Source organism: Ostrea edulis, chromosome 5 (assembly GCF_947568905.1).
Source record: "Ostrea edulis chromosome 5, xbOstEdul1.1, whole genome shotgun sequence".
Classification (NCBI taxonomy): domain Eukaryota; kingdom Metazoa; phylum Mollusca; class Bivalvia; order Ostreida; family Ostreidae; genus Ostrea; species Ostrea edulis.
The window spans coordinates 56,176,245-56,193,264 of record NC_079168.1 but is presented as its reverse complement, the minus strand read 5'-3'; the positions used below and the strand labels follow the sequence as shown (position 1 = coordinate 56,193,264).

Genomic DNA, 17,020 nt, shown 5'->3' with positions numbered 1-17,020 from the left:
TAGTTCCGTTGCAAGATCATGTTACATGCATATCCGTCGGATAGGTAGCATTCGTCCATTCATCTCTGAAGTTGCATGTAAAATACTTGTGAACTCTTTGGTAACACCGAGATTAGATTACGGAAATGACCTATTATATGGAGTGAACAAGCAATACACGAACAAACTTCAGCGTGTACAGAACACTGCTGCCAGAGTGGTAATGCGGACTGGAAATTACGAAAACATTACGCCTGTTCTGATCCAAATGCATTGGCTTCCAGTCGAGTACCGTATTCAATACAAAATTCTGTTGTATGTTTACAAGTGTCTTCTACGGAAGCCCATTAGTGCAAACCAAAACTAAATAAAAAACGAAATTATTATATAAAAAACGAAATTATTATATAAATCGAAAACTAAATAAAAAACGAAATTATTATATAAAAAACGAAATTATTATATAAAAAACGAAATTATTAAATAAAAAACGAAATTAATAAATAAAAACGAAAATATTAAATAAAAAACGTAATTAATATATAAAAAAAAACCAAAATTAAATAAAAAACGAAATTATTAAATAAAAAATGAAAACTAAATAAAAAATGAAATTATTAAATAAAAAACGAAATCAAGAACAATTTTTGAGAATATAATGTGTGTGTGTAAGTGGAGCTTAACAAGGAAGGAAACATGGCTCCTAATTCTTTGATTTACTGCGATTTCATCATCGCCAATGGAGTTTTACAGAAATCTAATGACATTACAAATTAGCCAACTTATCCATTCACTACACGTTTATCTACTATGTTCGCTGAAAGGTCCCAAACCTCGTGTATTGGATTACAGGATTTCTCCAAAATTACTTCAACACTAGCCCCCATAAATCTAGTAAGAATATATATGGCTCCCATCAGCCACATACCTCAACAATCACTTGACTCTACACTAATTAAGTGTTTCGGCGGTGTGAAAATTGAGCAAATTGATTGGATTGATCGATAGATTGAAGTTTAGCTGCATGCAGATCCGCCTCATCAAAAGTCTATTTGCACTTCACAATTATCATGCAGGTTGATTATTCTGAAATGAAGGTGTGAGCATCTCCCTTAAATTTTTATTGCGTTGGTATGAACCACTCTATAAGTACAATGTAGAACAGAGAAAAACGTCTTTGTCTCTCTGGAGGATGTGCCATTAATTTAAAAGCTTTTGCTTTATGGGTTGTATTTGGTGATAAAACAAGGGGTATACCCGGTTTTTTGCTTTTATTTACACCCGATAACAGAGGTGGCTCGATCGTAGTTATCAAGTACCACTTGTACTTTTTTTTTATTGATTTAATTATCACTATAGCCCCTCTTTAGAGGGTGTGTTTTGAAATCTTTAAGAATTTCTTCAATCAATTCAATTAATTTATTCACTCAAATCATTCATACAATGGTACACGAGGTACATAAATATACAAGTTAGTATTTAAACAACATTGCCAAGGGTACAAGTATATAACTAATACATACACATGTATGTGCATTAGCACAAAATAAAGGTGGAGGACATAATGCATATAATTTAATTTAATATATATACATCTTAGGAAGGACAGCAGACTAACTTATGGATATACATAGTTGTTTTTTTAAAAACTGTTTTAGGTTTCATGTTATCATTAACTCTCTACATTTCAGTGTATTTGATACATGACAATATCTAGGAACCCAAAATTTATACACCGTACTGCCCAAGAAATGCATTTTATTTACAGATATTTCACACGTGAATTTCAGCAGTTGATGAGCAGAATTTACTATAGCGAATAAATCATGGCCGGATTTCTTTTTCTTCACCATGAACATAATAAAATAAAGCCATCGTCATGATAACGCACTTGGTACGTTATGCGATGTTTACCTGGAAATCCTTGGTTATCTGATGTAGTCGGATATCGCATTCAGCTAGATGGGGAGCATTTAGACCCTTATAACACATCCAAATATCTGTTTATAAACTTTTGAATTAAATTTAAAAACTACTAAGATTTGGTCAATGAAGGACGTCGTGTGAATGATCTTCATCTTTACTTCGAGAATGTCACCTTGTGATAATATGATTGATTTACTAAATTGAGCCATTTGTAGCTTTTCCATGACTATATTAAAACAGGTGATAGGAATATTTATTGACACATTAGTGACTTGTCAGAGAGAGAGAGAGAGAGAGAGAGAGAGAGAGAGAGAGATTCTTGAAGATTAAACAAAAATAATCCAAGTTAATAATAGTTTTTGATGTGTTTCATCTAATTGAAAACTGAAGATAACAAACAGTGGTCAATCTTATAAATCCCATTAAGAATACAAAATTAAAAGAAAGAGAAAAACTGTCCCTTCGACACACCAGAGGTGAAATCAGGTGGCTACGAAGATTAAGCATCCCCTGTTGACAAGTCACATTCGCCATGATCCCTCTATCTTGATCAGGTTAAGGGAGCAACGCGTAGTTAAAACCAGTATGTAAAGAACGCCTAACAATCGGTGTAAAACACGTCAGATAGCATTTGATCTAACAAAATGTTGCTTTTGTAAATGAGATCATTAGAACGACCATAGTATTTGCGAAATTTTGCCTTAAAAAGAAACTGTTGAAACCTCTGTAACATCAACTTATTTGTCTGCAACTTGCCTCGATTTGAAATTTGAACATACGTAGAACATATTCTCGCGTACATGTATGTAATCTGTTGAAAGAAATAAACACCATATGATGTGATAATAAAACATTACTACTAAATGCCACATAAATATGGGAGGTTGATGATGGAGAGACTGAAGTCATCCCGTTTTGTATTATAATTTAGTTGTTAGTTTGTCGTTAACATCTATGTTCAATAAAATATCCAAATATCAAGCAGATATGGAATACTTTGTGGTGTCTTTTATTTCGAGTTCAATGGAATATATCGAATCGACTTATGAAAATGAGTATTATCAATATCAAATAAAACGTCGTCGATATATCTAAATATTGTGTTGAAAGCCACGGGATGTTTTTGTTTCTCATGTAGAAGGTTTAGAATGAAAGATGAAGATAACGAACAGTGACCAATCTCATAATTCCTATAAGCAATACAAAATAGGGAGTTGGGCAAACACGGACCCCTGGACACATCAGAGATGGGATTAGGTGCCAATGAGGAGTAAGCATCACCTGTTGACCGGTCACACCCGCCGTGAGCCCTATCTCTTGATCAGTTACACGGAGTTATTCGTAGTCAAAATTAGTGTGCCAAGAACGGTCTAACAATCGGTATGAAACACGTCAGACAGCATTTGATCCAATGATAGGTTGTATTGGCAAACTATACCATTATAACGAACATAAACTTTGCGAAATGCTGACTTTAAACGAGACTGTTGAAACCCCTGCATAAATTCAGCCTCCTAAGAATACAAAAACAAGTCAGCTAACGAAGGAGCAAATGTTGTGTTCATGGGAATTTCAACTGACTGTTGAAAGAGCTGTAGCCATTTTCACGACACTTTCCTAAGATAGGTATTGAGGTGTCCTCAGACATAACTTAGGAAAAAGTTAGGAACATCCTAAGGTCAACTTAGGACACGTCTTAGGATTTTTCTCGACGATATTTTAGGAACATCTTAAGTTAGGACGTCCTAACTACTTAGAAACATTCTTATTCCTTTACATTTATTTATACACATGATAGTCGTGACATATTTCCGAAAAAAGAATTAAAATCTAAACACATACAGCTAGAGAAGAGACAAACATTATTCATTTATATGAATATTCTTAATTTAGATACCGTAAATTCAATACATCTATGTCATAAACTAAGAAATTCTAAGATTATTAACTACATGTAAAACTTATACGGTACCAATTTTAATGCACCAGATGCGCATTTCGACAAATAATATCTCTTCAGTGATTCTCAACCGAAATGTTTGAAATCCGAAATAACGATAAACTGGTTAGAGCTATTTTAGGGAAAAACAAAGTGCCAAAAGTGAAGTCAAATTCGTCTAAGGATAAGAGCTGTACTTTAACTAAAGTAGTAAAACGGATATTGTTATACTCGAACCTATGCACGTGTGTCCTAATATAATAGTATATTATTATTTCTTTTTACAATGAATGGAATGCAAAACCACTGAGTCATATAATACTCGTGTACGATAGTTTAAAAATCGAAACGATATACATTAACTTACATAAGCTCACCTCAACGTCTTTGATAAGTATATGTTAGTAAAGTTTTCTCGAGTACCAAGAGATTTAGTGCCGAGCGAAGCGAGGGGCCAAATCGAGTGGCGAGAGAAAAGTTTAACAACTTATTTAGTACATATTTCACACGAGAAATGAAAACACTTTGTGGTCTATATTTGATTTATTATAACTCTTCCGTAATTTTTATCCTTTGATTAAGATCATCAGCATTTATATTGATTGGTGCAATGGTGTATTGGCTGGGTTTGATAATTTGTGTGCGGAGTTTACCTGTATTCAACACGCCGTATTCAGAAAGCGCGACACCCTTCCTTGATTGTTACCATCCATTGATGATTACTGGTTTAATAATCATAAATACAACGGCACTGTTACCCAACCATGAAGCTTCGACTTAGGGTGTACCAAGTTATTTGGTACACGTTTAAATCTTTTCTTCGAGGTGGGAAACATGTATTAACATTAATTGAACAATCGTTCTTCCGACACCAGTCCAACTGGCCTGAATTAGATTTGTGAGTTGAGCGGATTTGTGTATAATCGTGGGTAAGACGAGGAACCCAAATTTTTCAATTGGGAAAATTCAAGTTCTACTTGATGAGGTAGGAAAAAACCAAAGACATCTTATGTGGTAGACTATCTAACATCGTTACAATATTCATCCACTCACAGATTAGGAAGAAATGGCCTATCTATACTTGTGACATGAAGAAGAAGGGATCCCGGCCCAATAACGCTAGGAGGCTATGAAAACCATGAAACTCTGTACTTACTTACAATTAAGGAAGCTTACGGGTTGTTATTGTCCTTAAATATCTTTTCACGGTTTCTGTGAGCTCTTTGCTTCAATAAGCATGGCTGTCATCATGTTAATGCAAACTTAACGTAGCTCACTACATTTTAAGGAAGCTCATCATACTGAAATTTTATCTAATACTTCGATTAAGCATTTCGTGTAAAGCATGATTTCGGCATCAAAAAAGTAATACCATGCCTGGTAGAAAAAAAGATATTTCAAAGAAATATATTTTCATCACGAAATTAGGTTCCTTTATACGTTCATTTAATTTGTAGACCATATACATCAATATTAATAGAACGTAGTTTTCTAACTACAGTGTTCTTTATGACTCCTTTTGTATCATTCCGATCGGGCTTGGTTGAAATTCGAAAAATCCCAGTATTTCTGAATTTTGACCATTTCATTTCAATTTCTTTTTAAGATATTTTTCTCCGATATATCCTTTTTAGCTCTTCTGGGCCGAAGGCTCAAAGAGCTAATCATATGGCCATATGTGTGGCGTGCGGTGTGCGTCAAGTTTTTGGGGAAAGGGCTATATCTCAAGAACCCCTTGGCCAATTTTTGTCAAATTTGTCACAGGGTATCCTTGGCCCAAGGGCTTTCATTTGTATTAAAACTAGCGTTGTGACACTTTAACAAGGGGAGATAATTAGGAAAATGCAAACAAAAGTAGTGGTTGCTAAAAAATCTTCTTCTCAAGAACCACTGGGCAAATTATCATCAAACTTATGCATAAGGATGAGGATAGGTTGTAGATATAAAAAAAAAAATTGTTCAAGGCATCATCCTGGGTACAAAGGGTGTGGTCTCAAGGTCACTTCAAAGTTGACCTTAAATTTTGTTTTGTTAAAACTTTGATATTTTGCTTAGTATAAGGACTAGGATCATAAAATTTTGTCAGTTGATGCATCTTACGACTTAATATCATGTTCTCTCAAAAGTAGGTCATGGTGACCTACTTTTTGAATTTCGCACGTAATTATTATTAAATGGATTTTGATGCATATCTTGGACACTTTTGAGCCTATGATCATCAAAAGTTGTCAGTAGATGGATCATGAGACCTTGAAGTGCGTCATGTGAAAAGTATGTCACCATGACCTACTTTCTGAATTTTATGGCTAATAATTTATGAATACATTTTAGGTTGTTATTTCAGATAACGAGAGGTTTAGAATCATCAAACCTTGTAAGTTGGAGCGTCTAGAGGCCTCGAAACATATTTATAAAAAAAAAAAAGGTAACATTGACCGACTTTTTGAATTTTGCAACATTCAAATTTCACATTTTGAATTTTAGATGCATATTTTGGACACTATGAAAGCTAGGATCTTCAAACTTTGTCAGTTGATGCATCTTAAGTCTTCATAGTTTGTTGACTAAAAAGTAGGTCACCGTGACCTACTTTTGGAATTTGACGGCTATATTTCAGATACTATTTGACTTATAATTATCAAACTTTGTCAGTTGATGCATGTTGAGTCTTCAGAGTGTGTTGACTAAAACGTAGGTCACCGTGACCTACTTTTGGAATTTGACGTTTATATCTGAATATTTCAGATACTAATTGATTTACAATCATCAAACTTTGTCAGTTGATGGGTCTTGAGTCTTCAGAGTGTGTCGACCAAAAAGTAGGTCACTGTGACCTACTTTTGGAATTTGACGTTTATATCTGAATATTTCAGATACTATTTGACTTCAATTATCAAACTTTGTCAGTTGATGCATCTTGAGTCTTTGGAGTGTGTCGACCAAAAAGTAGGTCACTGTGGCCTTCTTTTGGAATTTGACGGCTATATTTGAATACTATTTCACTTTTCAGTTGATGCATTAACTCACTCTTTGTTTTTGTTTTTATTTCAACAGAGCTAAAAAAGTTAAAAGAAAAAACAATTTTGTTGATATTGGTTTTAAGAACCATTCTCCAACAATGGCATGAAATGTAATTGCATTAAAAATCGGACAAAATACAATGCGATCCCCTTCTTCTAATTATATGCATAGTAAATTCGGTATCTAGCAACCCAACCGTTTCTATGTCCCTTGAAAAAAATCCATGTAGAAGAGAAATATGTACTACCCAGATATGCACGTAGGTTAAGTAACTTCATTTTGTAATTATTTTGATTGCCTAATCTAATAGTGTATTGTATGATATCCCCTTCATACACAATCATGTGATAGGTCTTTAAAACCTTGTTAATTGATGAATCTTGGTTAGTGAGAATATTTGCCTATTCTACAATGTATCAGAAGAGCAATTCTAGGTCCAGGGGCCTCTTGTTCTAATTAACATGTTTTGAGGATTTTATCCTTGAATTAAAAGAAATATTAACAAATAACGTATTGAATTTTCATAAATATCTTTTTATTTAATATTAGAAAGTCTGTCTGAGTCGTTTAGGCATGATTTATTAGGTTATCATGCTATGTATTCAATCACAGGGGGCTTTGGATTCTAGAATATTTTATTAGCACACAAAACACCCTTTTTGTCTTTCCGGGAAAATTCAAAATATTTATTTGAAATAATTGCGAGCTTGTATCACAGGTGTTTGATGAAACACCATATGCAAATGTTACAAAGTAAACAGAAGAGAATAGTGAAATGACCCCCCTCCCCAAGAGAAAAAAGGATTGGAGAATCCGGGTATCGATCCCGGTACCTCTCACATGCTAAGCGAGCGCTCTACCACTTGAGCTAATTCCCCTTCATATTTGTAATATTTATGTTAATTTGTTTAAAATGTTACTCAATCTTGTGACTTGTTGCTTATCAAAACCACTGCTTTTTAATGTCAGTATTGTAAACTTCCTGATATGCCTGCTAAGTAATTAATGAGGTCACATTTAAAAAATAAAACCCATGTCATTTCATCTAAAAACGACACACATGCTTATCTAAACCAACATACATGTAGTAGTGTATCCTTTGATTCGACGATTTTTGTTCAGACCAAAATCTTCGAAAACTGGATAAAAACAACAAAATTTATGAAAAGTGCATCACGTTATAGTTGTATACAGAATTATGTTGGACAAACACGGAGCCCTGGATATACATGTACCAGACAGAGGTGGAATCAAGTGCCATCTAGATGTTTAGTTGACGTATCAACTTGTACCCTGCTGCCTTCAAAGTAACATGCAGCTCCCTTTACACTGCTGGACAATACATACACTGAATTTATACATATCTGTAATGCAATTTGACCTTTGTATGTTCAGGATGGTTTATCTTTAGGAGTACTTGTTAAACAAGGAAAGGCAATGATTTGGCGGTAAGTCTTTCGTCATGAAGGTCCATATTTGTTTTCATTAAAACCATATTATTACATATCATCAACATTCTATACACAGGATTCCAAAATTGGCACTCATTGGGGTTGTCAACGCACTGTGACCAAGCGAAAAAAGATGAAGATGCTGAATACAAAGGAAAGGCCCATATAATGAGAAAAAGGTCCGAAATAAAAAGTATCAATAAAGAATGAAAAATTATGGACGATGTCACAAAGGATAACGCCCTTCCCATTACGAAACTCAACCAACACGAACGTATTACCGCTGTGTGGTATTCCAACGGCTGTGTATATGGTCAATGTGGAGCCAAACGAATTTACAGTGATATAAATTGTAAGATTTAATGTCATACTGTCATTTAATTGGGTTTTTTATTGTTGCATTCCTCACCACTACCCTTGTAAAGCGCCCTAGAGTAATTTGTTTTATATAAGGCGCTATATAAATTTTATTCATTATTATTATTAAATTTGACATAGCTGACGATGTTGAAGAAAAAAATCCGGAATAAGAAATAGTGTCAGAGTTCGGAGTTCTTAAGACCCGAAAACCACTTCCGGTAATATGGAGATTGATTTCTAATGTCAGACCGGTGTTCTGTCAGACCATATGAACAGTGGGGGATCTTTTTTGTTTCTTTGTGCTGTGATCGCGATCTAACCTATGCAGGTAACTGTCTCTTAAATACTCGCCCAACGGCTGTCCAACAAGTGTCATGAGGATAAATGACTGCTTTTGTTTTGTACCTGTCTTTATTTGTGTGTGAAAGGTGTGCAAATGTGAACAATGTAACATGTTGGGTTATTATGTCTTACAGCGTGAAATACTTTCAGATATTGCAAGACCCATTAGATGACACTTGATATTACATATGTATGTCATTAAAATGTAGGGATCTCGGGGGCCTCGAAAAAAGAAGGGATGTACTTAATTACATTAAACAAAAACAATTTCAATATACCTATTACAAGATACCTACCTTACAATGCATGCTTATAATACAAGTTAGATCCTGGTGGGGATATGGAATTTTTATTTCCATAGGTCAGTCTAATGCCAGAGGAACAGCAATTCTATTTAACAACAATTTTGAATACACTGTCAATAATGAATACAGGGGCCAAGAAGATAATTTACTTGTTCTTGAATTTAACATTTATGACAAATATGACTTATTGCTTTTAAATATATCGTCCAAACATGGATAGCCCTAAAAAAATTTCATAAAATTTCGGAACTTGTGGCTAATTTTAATGGTGATTTTGTAATTATGGGAGGGGATTTCAATCTAGTTTAGGATGCAAAGGATTATTATAATGACAACAATATCAATAACAAAAAGGCTAGAGAAATTGTCTTAAATATGAAGAATATGCTTTGACTGACCCATGGCAGGTACGATATGAAAATAGACGTAGATATACTTGGTTTAGGACAAAATCCATTAAGAAAAGCTAGACTTTATTTTTTTTTCCTGATATTTTTTTTAATGAAATTAGACATTAACGGCAAACTGCCAACTCAACTGTATGACAAACGGGATGAGTTCAGCTTCTTTATCGTCAACTTCCCATATTTATGTAGCAATATTCCATTATCACCTGCATATGTTGTTTATATCTTTCAACTGATTCGATACGCAAGAGCTTGTTCAGCGTATAGTCAGTTTTTAACTCAAGACAAGCTACTGACAAACAAGTTGATAGTACAGGGGTTTCATCAGTCTCGATTGAAGTCAGCATTTCGCAAATTTTTTGGTCGTTATAACGATCTAGTTCGTCAATACAATATATCATTGGGTCAGATGCTGTCTGACGTGTTTCATACCGATTGTTTGGCCGTTCTTGGCACACTGATTTTGACTACGAATAACTACGTTTACCTGATGAGAATATAGCGCTCAAGGCGGATGTGACCGGTCGACAGGGGATGCTTAGTCCTCCTAGGCACCTGATCCCACCTCTGGTATATCCAGGGGTCCGTGTTTGCCCAACTCTCTGTTTTGTATTCCTTATAAGAGTTCACTGTTCGTTATCTTCACCTTTCATCGGATGAACTTTTAGCTTTAGTTGATAAGGTAAATATTAATGCAGGTTACAGGACTGACCATTCAAGGATTGAACTGTATTTAGTATTTAACAAATTTAAAATAAAAAAAAAAAAGATAAGGATTTTGGAAATGTAACAACTCCCTTCTGAAAGGTAATTCAAATGTTAACATTGTGAAAGACACCATTAAGAAAATAAAAACTCAATATGCTGTATCCCCATACATCCCCTCTAGAGTGACTGTGATCAATTACTATTGACAATAGATGATAAAAGCTTCTTCGAACAACTGCTTTTGTGTATAAGGGGTGAAACAATACGTTCCAGCACTATCAAGAAAAAACAAAACAAAAGGGAAGTACTAAATTACTTGAAGAAGAAATAAATCTTTTAGAAACTCGAATAAATTCTCACGATTCACTCGAGCTATTAGAAAAATTACATGTTGCTCAAAATAAACTTCAGGAAATTCGTAAAGAATACATTAAAGGTTGAGCATGGGAAAAACCAATAAAATACTCTTAAGTCTAGAAAAGAGAAACTATATCAAGAAAACTATACACAAACTTTTACATGACAGTGGTAAGTCAATAACCCCCCAGTCTGAAATTTCACTGGAAATTGAGCAATTCTATACAAAGTTCTGCTCTAATCAGGATAATAATCTACATGATGTAGAACTAGAAATTATTGTAATAAAGAAAATGTTAATATACGTCGCTTTGATGTGTCAAACAAATTAGAAGGTATCATTACTAGAGAGGAAGCCCTATCAGCCTTTAAAAATATGAAAAATGATAAAAGTTCTGGCACTGATGGATTCACTACTGAATTCTACAAGTTTTGTTTTTTTTTGTTTTTTTGTTTTTTTTTTTTTTTTTGTTTTTTTTTTTGTTTTTTTGTTTTTTTTTTTTTTTTTTTTTTAGAAATATTGGAAACTTTCTTATGAGATCTTTAAATTCCGGATTTCAAAAAGGTGAGTTATCAATAACACAAAAACAAGGGGTAATAAACATTATATCAATAACACAAAGACAAGGGGTAATACACATTATATCAATAACACAAAGACAAGGGGTAATAAACATTTTTCCCAAGAAAGACAAACCTAGAGAATATCTTAAAAATTGGCGTCCAATATCTCTTTTGAAAGTTTCGTATAAAATTGGCGTCCAATATCTCTTTTGAAAGTTTCGTATAAAATTGCTTCTGCATGTATTGCAAATAGAATTAAAAATGGTTTAGATTTCCTTATTCATGAAAACCAAAAGGGCTTCCTTAAGGTAGATTTATTGGTGACAACAGTCGTATGATATGTATTGCACTAAGATCATGAGCAAAAGATACCTGGGATGATCTTACATTACGTTTTGTTTGTCTTCATTGAATTCTGGAAAACAAACACTCGACATGTTTTATATTTCACCTGGTGAAGATTCTATAGACATTACTGACTAAGCGTAGTAACGATATTTAACTTATACTTCATACTATGATTTCGAGCTTCCTCAACAATGTCCTCTCATCGAACTGATCTTGGTCTTTCAACATTTGAATATCTCTTGTCTGTTATCCAGCTCTTTTACAACTCTTCTTGCTTTCCCTGCTATGCTGGAATTCACTATTCTACAATGTATTTTAAGCCTTATCAATCACGACGTCTGTATTTCGCCCTAAAGTGAAGCGTCTCTGAGTAAGATTTTATTGGGGTACATAGAAGTTTTCATTATTTTACATTATGACCCTTGGATCGAGGCATCTGCTGGTGGACTGTTAGTCCCTGAGGGTCTCTACAGCCCAGTAGCTAAGTACTTCGTTTCTAGCTTGAAAATACGGATGTATATTTAATTGCTGTGATAAAATTTAGAAATTCATTTCAAAATTAAGGATTATCTCCCTCGTGCATAGCTCTTATCCTTGGACGAATTTGACTCGACTTTTTGGCACTCTGTTTTCCCCTAAAATAGCTCTTATAAGATTACTGTTATTTCGGATTTCAAACATTACGGTTGAGCATCACTGAAGAGACATTATTTGTCGAAATGCGCATCTGGTGCATCAAAATTGGTATCGTATAAGATTTACATCACTACATCAAAATTCTACAACAACGTTTATGAACTTTTCATTGATTTTTATTTACCTCTTGCTTAATATAACATTATCAAATATTAAATTACATTATTTAGAAATAGTAGATGATGTGAAACACTCTTTGGAAATGTTTAAAAAAAAAAAAAAAAAAAAAAAAAAAAAAACAGGCGATAGAGGAATAATTTATTATGGGGAAATGAATATTTTTCAAATGATGTAAATTTTTATATTTTCAGAGCAGGTCAGAAGTTTATTAAGAAGTCTAACAGATTTTAATCGGACCAATATATCATAATTTTAAAATATGTTTTGCATTTTATGCCTGATTATGTACTTACATGAACCTAAACATATATTGCATATTATCATAATTGTACATTATAACTAATATTATATTTTCTGTGATACGACAATCTTTATTTGTACATGTATAGCATAATATATTTTGTATACGGGACAGGTTGTCTAAGTTGCTAGAACTTGTAACCAATCCTTTTGTATATTCATACAATATAATATGTTCAAATCAAACAAGAGGTACTGTGAGCAATGCTCACTAAGAATACCCCCCGCTTACCCCAATCTCCCAAAGGGTGTTGGTAATAGGTATAAACTACCTCTTTTCTGAGTGTAAAAAACAAATGGCATGACAAACCGAACCATATTGCTACTTAGATGTCTAGTGCGCGAGACTTTTGACCTTTTGACCCCAAAATCGATAGGGAACATCTTCATCCCATGGGTACTCCATATGTATGATATGGTGACTGTAGGTGGAAAGGATAACGCTTTAGAGCCCGGAAACCATATTGCTACTTTGATGTCCAGTGTGCTTGACCTTTGACCTTTTGACCCCAAAATCGATAGGGAACATCATCCCATGGGTAGTGTATATGTATGATATGGTGACTGTAGGTGGAAAGGATAACGCTTTAGAGCCCGGAAAGCATATTGCTACTTCGATGTCCAGTGCGCGTGACCTTTTGACCCCAAAATCGATAGGGAACATCTTCATCCCATGGGTAGTCCATATGTATGATATGGTGACTGTAGGTGGAAAGGATAACACTTTAAATCCCGGAAACCATATTGCTACTTCGATGTCCAGTGCGCTTGACCTTTTGACCCCAAAATCGATAGGGAACATCTTCATCCCATGGGTAGTCCATATATATGATATGGTGACGGTAGGTGGAAAGGATAATACTTTAGAGCCCGGAAACCATTGCGTCTACAGACGGACGGACAGACGGACAACCCGATTCCAGTATACCCCCCCCCCACAACTTGTTGCGGGGCGTATAATCAGAGGAATAAAGGACTTCCCCACTTTAACTGAAGATTGTGGTCCCTTTTTACCATCCCTCTTTTCAAAGATTGATTGATTGGTTGATGTTTTCCGCCACACTCAACAATATATCAGTTATCTGGTGGCGCCCAGTTTTTATTGGTGGAAGAGAGAACCCACATACAATGTACTGTACCTGGGAAGAGACCACCGACCTTCCGAAAGTAAACTGGGAAACTTTCTCACTTACAGGTGCGAGCGGGATTCCAACACGCGCCGACCAGAGGTGAGAGGCCGTGTGATTTTGAGCGCGATGCTCAATGATTTATCTATCATACGTTTGGTAAAAATTGAACACTGATATATATCCAGAAAGTCTACAGTCCCTTTCTCCAGGGATATTGTAAGATAAGGATAAGAATAGAAAACTCGGTTTTAAATAGTCACCCTTAGCCTGAAAACTACAGAATTACTGCCCGAGGTCAATACAAGTAAATGAGGTAAAAGAAGACGTATAGTGTTTTGCAGATTTTTGTGGTATCTAATTTCATAAATTTCATACCAGTACAAGATTGTCCAGCCTTGTCTTTTGGATATAATTTTCTTTATTATAAAAAGACTTATCACAGATAAGAAAAATCTGGACAACCTTTTGATCGATATAAACAAAGGTTTTAAAAATCGGTCATTCGATGAATATCAATAGAGATTTAAGAAAATTCGACAAACTCGATTTCAAAAGACGACATTGCGCTTAATGTTAACGGACTTTTCAGCAAATAAATTGGAAAACCTCTAAGTTAAGGCATTAATGATTTTGATTTGATTTTGTAATGTTCAACGCAAATATTTCACTCATGGAGACGTCAACAATACCGATGAAGGGCTCCAAATTTAGACATATGCTCGGCACTTACGGCCATTGAGCAGTGAGGGTTCTTTACTGTGACACGGTACATCCGTTTAAAATGTCATCTCTGAGGACCCGTGACATTCACACATGATACCGATCGTTTGACGATGGAACTGTGACTACCTGTTTTAATGACTTAGGTTTGTTGCGGCCGGAATTCGAACCCCGACATTCCGCATACGGTGGAAACGATCTACCTCTAGACCACGGTTAGGCATTAATGAACATCTTGGGACATTGTAAATTTCATAATTCAAACTTTAACGTTTTACTAAATCATAGGGGACCAAATGTCACAGCTAAAGTTGGGAGATCCTTTCTTTTTTCTAACAAAAATATATTTTTAAAAATCTGGAGAATCCGGGTATCGATCCCGGTACCTCTCACATGCTAAGCGAGCGCTCTACCACTTGAGCTAATTCCCCTTATGTTTTCAATATATAAGTGTGATAAAACTAACTTAATTATGCCACTTGTCGCTCATCAAAACCACTGCTATTAATTTGGAGTTTTTAACTTCCTGATTAAGCATGCTAATTAATTGATAGTGAGATCACATTAAAAAAAAATAAAAGGTGTATTTATCTGAAAACGTCACACATACATACGAAAAATAAATTCTCAAAGTATGCCTCCAAAAGAAAAGCACGGAACAACATTTCAAATGTTCCTATGTATAAGTTAGAGTATATTAAGTGAAATCTTAATGGATAAGAAGGGGCGGAGCGAACGTTAGTGAGCGAGCCCCTTCTTATCCAATAAGATTTCACTTAATATACTCTAACTGGTTTAGAATGTAACATAGTTTTTCATTGGCTGGGAACGATAGGCGCAATTTGACGTCATTTAACGTGTATCAGAAGTACGTTACAATGGCCGGAACATTCAGTGTTGGTCTGGAAGATTTCCTCAGCGATGAGAAAGAAAACATTACTTTGTCAATGACATAAGTAACACTCTAGGAGCTCCGGCTCCTATTTCGACTCCTACTACGACTTCTACTACTGTGAAGTGCGAATCAAACATGGAAAAAGGTGCTATTATTAACCCACCCGCGGTTAATTGTGAAACCTCGAAACAAGTTGGAATCCAGGCTTCGACAGGAATCTTGAAAATAGAAGTGCCAGAAAATGTCGGTAAAATCATCATAGTTAAAGGTGAAAAGAAGATGGATTTGGAAATTTAAATAGTGACAATTTTTCCTCTTTTTTATGTTTTTTAAGAGAAGAGGGTGGGGGGGGGGGGGGTGTCAGACTGTTCTCATTTAATCGATGTCTAAATAAGCCATTTTGTTGTAATTTTTTTTTTTTTTTTTTTGACAATGTAATAAAGTTGTCTGAAACATTTACAATGTCATAAAATTTATTTTCAAATAGCCAATCAGTCAGTCACGTGATATCTCTCTGTTGGGAATTCTTAATGAATAAGTGAGCCACTTAATGAACAACTTCTTGAAATCTGATTGGTCGACAAACTAGGTTATATTCTAAATAGGCCTACATGTAACTAATAGATAGCATGAAAATACATTTTTACAAATTGATCATAATCATAAATGATTATATAAGCAATGTGGTTTTCTACAGTACTGTACCACTTATATCGAAATTCCAAAATGGGAGGAAGTCTAAAATATTAACTGCCAAATTGGTTTGTAGAAAGAATCCAGTTGACAAGGAAATGTTGCAGAGTATTTGTTCATTACACTGACGATGTTTTGATTTTAAGAAATTTGGCAATGAATTTATTAGGATTTGCAGGATTATGGAAATTCGATGAGTTAAGATCTTTGAAACGTAACAATATTTTGGTTAAAGATGAATATGTGAAAATAATAATTGAAAAGAGTAAAAATGATCAGTTAAGAGAAGGAAATGAAGTGTTGACAGCTAAGGGCGTCACATGTGTTTGTCCATACAACACGATTTTGCGTTAAATATCCGCTGCAAACATTAATTTGTTGTCTTTAGATTTTATTTGCAAGTCTGTTTACAAGAGCAGATGTGTTGCAAAGCAGATAACAAAACAAAAAAACCTATTAGTTACACAATGAAAGAAAACATTGTCAATTTGTTAAGATCTGCATGTTGCTCCTTAATTAAAATCTGGGTATTCACTCACTCAGGTCAGGTGGTCCATCGACAGCAGCAAATTTAAGCCTTGATGAAGATGTATATATTCAAAGGCATGGTCGTTGGAAGTATTGTAGCAAAAATATCAAAGATTCAGTTGTTAAAAGGCTTCAGATCTCTAACAACATTTTCTTTCATACTTCTCTCCCCTTCTTTGGTATTTTTCTCGTGCGCCGAAATGCAAATATTTATTTATTGATTCAATCAGT

The 17,020-nt window shown here is 34.5% G+C and overlaps 2 non-coding genes across 2 annotated transcripts; both read right to left on the bottom strand.

Annotated features, from left to right (window-relative positions):
* Positions 1-7,670: 7,670 nt before the first annotated feature.
* Positions 7,671-7,743, bottom strand: Trnaa-agc (transfer RNA alanine (anticodon AGC)). Its single transcript has one exon. It is a non-coding gene; the product is annotated as a tRNA-Ala (tRNA).
* Positions 7,744-15,031: 7,288 nt separating this feature from the next.
* Trnaa-agc (transfer RNA alanine (anticodon AGC)) lies at positions 15,032-15,104 on the bottom strand. The gene has a single exon. It is a non-coding gene; the product is annotated as a tRNA-Ala (tRNA).
* Positions 15,105-17,020: the final 1,916 nt, after the last annotated feature.